Raw genomic sequence first — 11005 nt, forward strand, 5'->3', positions numbered from 1 at the left:
GTGGGGAGAGATTCAGAATGTCTGGGATGTTATCCACTTCATGAATCCAGAGCAGTAGATTTAGAGGGCTACGCAGGTAATTTTACTTCTGTGAAGGATAGACATATGAGGAGATGCTAGTTGTACTATCTGCCTCCAAGCCCCACTCTCAACCTTTTTGCTGGAGATACATGGCAGGCATATCTCTGCACCTAGATTGTTTAGATACCCAGAGTAACATTTTGGGCCGTGTTCCCTAAACGTTAGCCACGAGATTCTAAGTTTTTTGACTTTTCCAGGAAGTTCGAGGATGCAATGTTATACTTGCTTTAGTTTGCAGATTTACACTTCAGGGCATCCCCCAACTAAGAATATCAGAAAGTGCAGTCTAGAGGTACCCTGTGGTATATCCTTTCTCCCCTCTGAATGCAGGATAATTCCAACCACAGGCACCAAAGAGGGTTACATCTCTTGGAAGATCTGATGGCAGCTTAGACATCTAGAACAGTGGTTTCCAAGCAAGTGGTCACTGGGAGTCTGCAAAGAGCTGGCTGGTTGTATGTTACTGTTCCTCCTCACTTCCAGCTGCTAACCTGTACTGGATGGCTAAACATACATTACATCTTTTCCTGGGGTTTCTTTTCCCGATAAGTAATATCACTGGTTGCCACAGGGACGTTATTTAAGCATGAAAAAGTGGTAGGAGAGGTGGGCCTTATAAATGCCAATGAGAGGAAATATCTAAAAACAATTCCTGATTAAGATTTGATCAACACTCTGAAAAGCCTGAGGACCGTTGTGGTTTAGATGCTCAGGAGGCACGGACCCCTCTGTGCTGTTAGAAAGCATGGTACGTAGACTTCCCTGGTGTTCCATAGGGAAGATCATAGTTAGAGGGGACAGCTTTGTGGTCTGTGAGAAACAAGGTTGCTAGAACCACTGGTTCAAAATGCTGGAGTTAGCTCACCACTTCATCTTTCCAAGGCAGAGGATTTGAATTTTATGCAGTTTCCTGCACATGTGGGTCTTAGAAACAGAGGCTGGCTGTTGTGAATGGACACTAACCATTCCTTGGCTCTTACCAAGAGGAGGTGAGGTTTGCTTCAGCATCACTGGCCAAAATGTTCCCCTCTCCCCTCTGTTCAGCACGCTGCTGGGTACTGGGAAGGTGCTCCCCACCCTGAAGGGGCTGTGTTTGGTGGTGGTAGATACGCACCGTTTGTCAAGTCCTTTGGGATCCTGCAGGCTAAAAAGCCCTGTAGAAAGGGGAGGCTTTTTGAAGCAGTGCTACAAAAGGGCTAATGGCATTTGTGGGCTTGTAGCTGGAGGTGGTGATTTGAGGTCAGCGCATGTTAGGCTGCGTAATGTCGTGTGGAAATAGGACCCGTATCTCACAGAGTCCGTGTGCCCCGACCCGCAGACTGGTAGCACAGCAGGTGCAGTTAGACAGCTCTAAGACCATAGGAATTGCCCTAGGTCAGGAGAGAGCAAACGACAGCCTGGGGGCTGCATCCGGCCCTCCAGCCATTTTAATCCGGCCCTCGAGCTCCCACTGGGGAGCGGAGTGTGGGGCTTGCCCCGCTCCAGCTGGGGAGTGGGGTTGGGGGCCACTCCGCATGGCTCCCAGAAGCAGCAGCATGTCCTCCCTCCAGCTCCTATGCGTAGGGGCAGCCAGAGGGCTCCGCTCCGCATGCTGCCCCCACCCCAAGTGCTGCCCCCGCAGCTCCCATTGGCCAGGAACCGTGGCCAATGGGAGCTGCAAGGGCGGTGCCTGCGGACGGGACAGTGCACAGCAGAGCCACCTGGCCGCGCCGCCGCGTAGGAGCTGGAGGGGGGACATACCTCAAGCAGCTCCCAGAAGCAGCGGAAAGCGCTGTCCTGAACCTGCACTCCTGAGCCACCCCTCCTCCCCCGTGTCCCAACCCCCTGCTCCAGCTCTGATCTCCCTCCCGCCCTCCGAACCCCTCGGTCCCAGCCCGGAGCACCTTCCTATACCCCAAACCCCTCATCCTCAGCCTCACCCCAGAGCCTGCACCCCCACCTGGAGCCCTCACACACCTCTGCTGCCCCAGTCCGAAGCCCCCTCCCACACTCCGAACTTCTCATTTCTGGCCCCACCCTGGAGCCCACGCACCCAGCCAGAGTCCTCACCCCCTCCAGCACCCCAACCCCAATTTATTGAGCATTCATGGCCCGCCATACAATTTCTATAGCCAGATGTGGGCCTCACGCCAAAAAGTTTGCCCACCCCTGCCCTAGGACATCAAGACTGGGTCCATCAAATTTGGCATCTTGCCCCTAGTGGGGTCAACGCTAGATATTTGTGGTGTGTTAATAAAAGATCTGATGAAAGATCCACAAGATCTTGCCTCTCTGTGCTCCATAAGAAATGTTGTTGTCCCTCAGATACTTAAACTTGTACATCATGTCTCCAACCTTCACATGTGATCTCAGAGCCCTGAGCAGTTCCAGTCCCTCTTGGAGGAGAGAATTCCTGTTAACACCTTTGCTAAAGACCGCTTCATGACACGTTAGGAGGCTTTGTCTGCCTAGATGGATTACATACGTCACTTTTCAAATAATAGCTTGCTTAGAGCAACTGTTTTGAACTCTGCCAAATCCATGGAAGTTTTGGGAAGTGACCTGTTGTTCATGGGGCACTGAGCCAACAAGTGGAAAGCAGTTGGTAGACGGCGTTGTTTGTCTTAAGGGTAGAGGTGGTGGCTTCTGGGAAATGAAGGGACCAAAAAGAGAGGCTGGTGCCAAGATAGTTTTACTGCATACTGACAATGGTGCCTGCTCCAAGCCCTAGGGAAAACTTCTCCCAGCAAACCATGCAGCCTTAACCACACCATCAGTTTGCATCTCCTTTTGGAGAGAGCAGCCCTTCATCATCGTCTTTTTTCCTAGTCCAGGTCAACTAATTATCCCAGCTCCCTCCTATTCCCCCCCCGGCAAGCCTGAGCTCCTGCTGGCCCTTGGAACAGGACTAGCTCATTGTTGCAAATGAGTTTAATCCAATGTTAGAAGCCTTTATGGTTCTTAATAGAAAATGGCATGAATAGCAAAGGAAAAAATGTCAGATGTTTCCTGTAAGGCCTTTAACAGCTCTCCTGGGTGTGTGATTACAACATATGCTGGGGATAGGTTTGAGCAGGGTGGTGGTGGGGAAGAGACGCTCTGGCAGCATTTTACATCCCCATCTGCAAGCCTCATTACAATGAGCTACTTGAGAGGAAAGGGGGGGACGGGGACAACCAAGGCTCTCCATGGCCAGAGCATATCCCTGCTTTCCAGTCCTCCAGTCTCCAGAACCTGAACCTTCCCAGGGAACAAGAGCCTCTCAGCCAGCAGGGTTAAACTGAGGACAAGGCATAATTGAGGGGGAATTGTGGGAAGTCTGTAGGCTTGTAAAAATCCCCCGAGCACTCTTGTCCTTGGGCTTGTGAAGAGTCCAAACATCTAGGCCTCCACACTTAATATCAGGCTTCTGGTCTGAGATTTGTGCTTTGCAGGAGATTTGTCATGATGAGCTTGGAGTCAACAGCCCTAGAGAGTTCAGCCGACCATCACTAGGGTGAGTTGGCCTTCCAGCCAACCCCAAGTATCACCAAGCTGTTGCCTAATGGGCCAGGATGACCTGACCACAGCAAAACGGGTGGAGGGGGAAGATACACTCTCTCAGGTGTAGTAGTACTTATTGGGACCCAAGAACCTCTTAATGCCACCTGTCAAGGCGGTGCAGAGAGGTTACAGGCATCTCGTGGGTCTGGTGTATACATTCTGGTTCACCAAAGAGTGTCATGTGAGGTCTTGAATAAATGCCTGTGTCACTCTGGTCAACAAAATCACTGTGGAATGTATGTACAGATACCAGGTAAGGAGTTGTGTGTGTGTGTGTGTGTGTACACATGAATAAAATATATTCTTAAAGTCTGTAGGTCCTGATCACCAGCAAAGGGGAAAAACAGGTTTGCTGTCAGACAAGGTATGTTTGTTCATTCATCTATCTGTTAATGTGTAAACGGAGTATTGTCTCATTCACAACGGGCTTCTTGTCTCCCGTTTGAACTGAATGCAAATGTAGGTTTGTAAGAACTTTGGAACCAAGAGAGGGAGAGAAACAGCTGGGGGGGGAGGGAAGAACCTTATCAAAGGTTTGCTTGGCTATATTGGGGGGGGGGCAGAGAAGACTCCCAAACACCCTGCACGGAGGAAGTAAAAGGACAGCGGTTTTGCTTCATGAAGAGGGGCCTCAGCCAGGCTTGGTCAAACCACTGATCAGAAGTTTGGGCAGTGGCATGCACGGTATGCCCTACATGCTCCAGCAGCTGTGCCTGGTTCAACTAGTGGCCCATGGGCCAGATCTGGCCCCCAGGACTATTCCCTCTTGCCCCCGTGGACGATGCTCTTCTGTAGAGCAAAATGGCATCCTCTGCACAACATGCATGGAAGGTCACGCTGCTTGGAAGATGCCATTTTGGGTCACCTAAGGCATGCAAGTGAATGATTGCATGCTATGCCACTGGCTTTGGGTGAGAGAAAACTTCTTCAGACAGGAGGTTAATCTGTTAGTTAAGTTTAGTCTCTAGAAAGTGTGTTCTGATCTTGATTCTTTTTCCAATATTCTTACTCATTACTACCTGACTTTCTAATTGTTGATAATAAACAAACATTTTCTCTATAGATCAATCCAAGTGCTGTGGTGTTAAGCAAGGTGCTGGTCCTGAACTGAATCATACAAGCTGGAAGGTCCTGTTCTTTTGGGAACAGCGATCCTGGTAATTCTGGGAGTGTTCAGACAATAAGGGGCTGGATGCTGCAGGGAACACTTGGAGTATTCAGAGGTTGGTGTGTGCCTGTCAATACCTGTACAGAGAGAACGAGGCCTGGTAGAGCGTGCATGGCAGAGGCTGGTGGATTCGGGGAGCTGATCCACACCAGGCACGGACAAGGCTGTCCCATGCGAAGGACAGGCAGTGGGGAGATGCCTCACAACACTGGGTGTACACTTGAGGAGCATCACACTAATAAAGGATGGATCAATATCCAGTTTGTCTTCATCAACACCCAGAGCTTTAGTTCCATTTCCCCATAGGTTCTCTTACCTTGCAGGCAAGTCCAAAGTTTCCTAGGGAGGTAGGGCCCAGATGCCCAACTCTCCCCAAACTCAGTACCTTTTCCACAAGATGATTCTCTCCTCCAGCCCCTTTCCCCCTTGGCACTCTTCCAGCATTTCAGTCTTCGTGGGGATTGCCTCACCTTCTCCTTCTTTTCTCCTCTGCAAGGAACTAAACCTGGTTAAATAGACCCCAATTGACAGATGTTCCTCCTACACCAGTGGGGTTAGAATTCACACATCCAACAGAGATTTTACTTCCACAGCCATTGGCTGGTCTAGTTTAGCCTGATCCGGACTCCCTGCCGAGCCATGGCTCAGGATCTCAGGAGTTCTGATACAGCTGGACTCAGGGGCAGTCACTGGCTACATCTATTTTATGTTGCTGACGAGAAGAGTTAGTGAAGGAATCTTTGCTCCTCTTCCCTCTTTCTCACAGAGTGTCAGACACCTCATTCCCCGTCTGCCCTGAAATCTGTGCTTTCCCCTCTCAGTGATTCATTCTCCTGGCTACTGAGACACCCTTTGCAAGCTAATATCCTCTCCTGGGAAAGAGCTCAGTCAATATTCCATTGCCTTTGTTAGAGTTGAGTGTATTGACTAACGTTCATCGCCCCTGCCAGCTGCTGGGAATCATGTACTTCGCATAAGGAGAGGCAGGAAGGCTCAGTGGTTACAGCAGTAGCTTAGGCCTTGGGAGGACCCTGGTTCTGTTCCCTGCTCTGCTACAAACGCCTTGTGTGACCTTGGTCAAGCCGCTCCGTGCCTTAGTTTCCCCATCTGTAAAACAGGTACCATAGCCTGGCCCTGCCTCATGGGAACATCGTGAGGATAAATACGTTAAAGATTGTGAGATGCTCAGATACTACAGTAATCAGGACCCTATGAGTACCTACGACAGCAGAGCTCCCCGGTGATTCTTGGGGAACATCAGAGGTTTCAGGAGATTGGTAGTGAGACATCGAACCTCTTTCACCTCTAGATCACTGGTGTGAGTTTGGCCCTGGAGGGCAGTAATGATGGAAAGTTATTGTCTAGTGGTCCTGATGTGACATGAGTTCAGAGTCCATTGCCTAGTGGACACCACACAAACGCGACTCTCTCTCAATTAGTACTAATTGGCTCCCTTGCTGGGTGTCTCAGCAGAGACACCACGAAATAAGTGCCCCAGAGGGACTGAAGTAGGTGGCCTGTCTGAGGAAGCGTGCACAGCCTGCACTGTTCTGGCTCTGTGGATAAAGAACGGATTCAGTCTCCAAGGTTTTCAGTCGGGCACCTTTTGCCAGCACAGATTGAATTCCCTTTACAGAATAAAATAAAGCCTTTGGCTGTACAACACCTTTCTGTCTTGCCTTGCAATTGACGGATTACAAATGTCACCTTCTCCATAGAGAAGTTATCAGTGTGCTTATGTTACACAGTATGTGTACAATGGGACAACACTGAATAATTCCCAGTCAAGTCATGCTAATTTTGATTCTTACATTTGGCTGGAGGCTAAGAGTTGAAGAGGACAAAGAGAATGTGAATGTGTTTTTATTTATGGGAATTCTTCCTCAGATGCTGGAAGGAATCTCTCCTTATTTTAGTTTCATATTAACATATATATTTCATCATCCTTTTTCAGAAGGATACAGCTGGCACTTCATAGCTACTTATACACTGGAACTTTGTGATGGTGCATAGTCAATCCTTCTAAAAAAAATGTAAGAACGTCCTGAGGGTGAAAATCAATGTTCTCTTGAAAATGGGACTTTCACACAGGGGAAATTTTCAAATATAACTTTTAAAATCCTCATCTTCCAGGAGTTTCACAACTTTCCAAGGCCACCCTTACTTCTGCGCAACATTGGCCTTTGCACCGGGAGGGGTGGTTACGGGAAGGGGGGGCAGGGGCGGCAAAGTTTGAGGTGGCTAGAGCCTGCACAAGTCCTCCCGTCGCACCACCTCTGCCTGTGGATCTGACTGTTCAATTATCCATTACTTTTCTTTTTTTGCCGATCTCGGTGATCTGCGGTTTAATGCAGCTCTTCAGATGCTGAACAATCAAGCCCTCAGTCCCAGGGCTGGCCTTCGAGAAAATGGCCCTGGACTGGAACTTGGGAGACCTCCGCTGTCTACCACTGAGGCTGCTGTGTGGCTTTAGATAAGTCACCTCACCTCTCTGTGCTGGAGTTTCACCGTCTGTAAAATGGGGAAAATATCCATCTTCATATGGCACTTAACACTACAGATGAAAGTGGCCTATTTAAATGCCAGGTATTGCATCCTCTATTGGGCTACACTGTCTTGCATTTGATGGAGACGTGTAGGTCTCTTTGTTCCATCTCTTCTGTCTATCCTTAACTACTATGACGACTGTTCAGCTCCATTGTTATATACTGTATGTATAAAATCTTTATGAACATAAATATCCATGTATTCTCCAAGAGCCTAGGATTGTCCTTAATATGATCACCACCTTATAAAGGACATTGTCAAGTACTTTGTAAAGTACTTACACTTCTAAAGGTTGGAAGTGTTTATTTTTCTCTTCTTTGTTTATAACAACTCCACCCTTATAGGCTTGAAAATCACTTATTTTTCCTTCTGATTTTGTCCTTCACTGAATATTTTCCATCTTCTGTATTTCTAATTGAACTTTGAAATCACCGTGAACTTTTTGTTGTTTGTGCACTAGCCTCACTACTGAGGTCAGCACAGCTCTGGGGACAAGGTGTGCATTAAGTTCTGCCACAGGGAACAAAATAGTGTTACACTAGGGCCTACCTAAACATTGGCTCCTCTTCATTTTTTGTCTCAGCAATATTAAAAACAAGACCCTGGAAATTGGGAAAATCTTTTCCCATTAGATCAAAACAAGTTTAAGGCACGTCAGCAACTTTTAATATGTCCCTCGTAAGAAAAACAGTAGCCTTCAGCTCTGCCTGCGCCCTTTCTAGTCTGCTGTGTATTTATGCTGTTGGAATGTTGGCTGCAGGGAGATTTCTAGCTCTCTGACCCAAATAAAGAAAGGTACAGGATGAGTCCAAGGAAAATACGAGTAGGAATGATCTCATCCTGTGAGGACAGTGTGTGCTTGCTAAACTCCAGACAGACATGTAGAAATCCTCACTATTTTCCTCTGCATGTGTATATGCCTACTATGAATGAGAGTGGAAATGATTTCCAGAAGCTGTTCTGGAAGAAAAGTGACCTATAACTTCCGCAAGAAAGGCTAAAAACATAAAATGTCTGTGTCCCCACGTTACATGGAGATCTGCCTAGAAAAGGGATGAGGTTTTATCTGTATTTAATAGGCTTTGCCCTGCATTTTCGAAATCCTTCCATCTGTCATCGTTCTGCATTGTACTGGTTTACCCACCTGTAGAGAAATGGACAGAGATGAATGTGCCGACGCTGAGTTTCCCGCATTCAGAGCGGGGCATACAGCTTAGCGCGTTCGTATCTACTTGCAAGTGCCAAGAGCCTAGTGTTCCTCTTACGCCGCAGCATCTCCATGGGCTTCATTGGGGTGACTTGCGATTTACGGTGGGGTCAGCGAGAGGCGAATCAGGCCCAGATTTCAAACTTGGCACCTAAGAAAATTCACTCAAGGGGAATATTCCAGGCCTGTTGCTTTGGAGACCCATCTTCTGTATCTTGCTGAAAAATTCTGTAGTGTGTGTGTATGTGTGTGTGTGTGTGTGTGTATATATAATATTAAAAGGGCGGGGGGCAGAGCGGGAGGATTTTGGCTTTGTTCTGTAGAATAAAACATAGTTTGGCAAACACCTGTCTGCACTAGGAATGAGGCCTACAAGGGACTGGTGACGGGGAAACTCCCTCTGGGTTGTCAGTTCCAACCTAGACCAGGGAGCTGGGGGACTGACAGCTGCCACAACTGATTTGCACAAATGAATTGCGAGTGGAGAAAGTGCCTGTTTCTAAAATGCCCATCAGACACAGCAGCACAGGCTCAGGGCCTTGGTCTGGCTCCATGCAGAACGCTATCCAAGTCACAGAAAGAGACATCACAGTTCGCAGTCTTGGCACAGAGGCCGAGGATTGAATGGGCAATGGAGACTGCCCTTTCCTTCCAGCCCTGAGAGCTGGATCCTCCACCGCAGTATGTCAGCAGGGGATTGGTGTGCAGTGAAAACACTTTCCTGGTGGTCACGGCTGCCCAGACTGATACATCAGCGGCTCCCCAGCACCAGAGTGTCTGAGCCCAAGTAACAATCGCTTCTCTCTCTCCTTCACAGGTGGGATTTAAAATGAACAGATCAGTGTGTGTGTTCTGCTAACTTCCCTATTATCTAGCTTAGAAAGGCACGGGCGAATTAATGACGTCTCCAGGGTCCACTGATGGCTTCATTAGTATTAGACTATTGTGTCCTATGGGATGGGAGGTAAAGGAAGAAATGTAGCTGGGCTCTGTTAGTGGGGGTCCCAGATGTTCTCTACTCCTTTACCAGCCAGCAGCAGCAAGGGTCACAGGTGGGAGCCCTGATTGTTGTTAGTGCTTCCATGACTTCATCTTGTGTGAAGGGGCTAACTTCCTGGAAGGAGGAGGCTTGGCTTGTTCCTAGTGTCCCTTGAGCCTGTCCCAGATGCCCTTCACCCCAGGTTTGCGTTTGTTTTTCTCCCTCCCAGTGTTATCTTTAGCTTTTGTTTTCAGTCCCCAGACTAACATGGAAGGAAGTGAATTAACATCTAATGTTTTGTTGTTTCAGAGGTTTGTTGAATCACTACACTCTATGTGAAAGTCGTGGGGGTTTCACACACCAGTGTGGTCAACAGGCTCCAGCAGCCCCAGGTGAGGCACTGGGTAGCCATGGCAAGGGGGGTGTTCGAGCTATAAATGCTGAGTCCCAAGCAGAGGGATCAGGATTGCTGCTGATGTCCCCCACGACTTTGCATGGTTCCAGGTGCTGCTCCCTTTCTGGTTAGGGGCTGCATCATTTCACATGTCCATGCACCGTGGGTTGGCAAACATCTGGTTTGGAGAGGAGACATGAGGCAGGTCGGAGACTTATCTTTTTGGTTTCTGAAATTTTATTGCAAAACTAACAGGGCAAGAAACTAAAACCCTTATTAATTCCAAGGGAACAATTCCCAGGGCAGCTGCATTGGTCTAACCACTTGCTCTAACTTCCTGTACTTTTTCTTATTTAGTTTTTGAAGGGCAGTGTGTGTCCTCGTTCGCCCTTGTCTGGGCTTGGCTAGGCGGGGCCTGAGCAGCACTCACTGTGACATGGCATCCAAACTCCTGTTTATGGGGCGGCCGCCCTTAAGGATTTTTATTGCTCTGATATCATTAGGCAACGCCTCACTCGGATGGCAGAAAACGTTATTACTGCACCGGCACATTTTATTTGCTTTGGATTGAATGGTTCCAGTTTTTATTTTTGTAATGCTGCGGTTTTGATGGGCTGGTCTGTGTCTATATCGATACAGAGATTTCTCCACGTTAAGCAAATTCTCCTGTGTGAATTCCTGCTGGGATTAGCTCACAAGGGACCCTTGTGTGCGCTCCTCATTCCATGTGGGTTACGTCTCTCTCGTTCTATGCTTTTCTTCCTTGAACCAAACAGGTATTTTGGAGAGTCGGTGCTGGGCCTGGCATAATGAGCCGTCGGGCTCCTGTCAAAGTAATGTGCTTCCCATCAAACTCTGCCCCCACCAGAAGTAGCACTAAAGGGTCCCTTGTTGGCCATCTAGCAGAAAGGCCACAGGGTGAATGGGCCACAGACACTGAACAACACTCTTGCCCCTTAGCAAGGGGTCTTTCCAAAGTAGGATGGAGGGATGTTAGCTGGGGGATAATGTGTGGAAAGCCTGCATGGTTGCTGCCCAAGTAATACGTGTTCTTGGGACAGAGGACTTGGTCTTTAGGGCTCTCAGTCCAGCATCTTCGACAGAATT

Source organism: Chrysemys picta, chromosome 25 (genome assembly GCF_011386835.1).
Source record: "Chrysemys picta bellii isolate R12L10 chromosome 25, ASM1138683v2, whole genome shotgun sequence".
NCBI lineage: Eukaryota > Metazoa > Chordata > Testudines > Emydidae > Chrysemys > Chrysemys picta.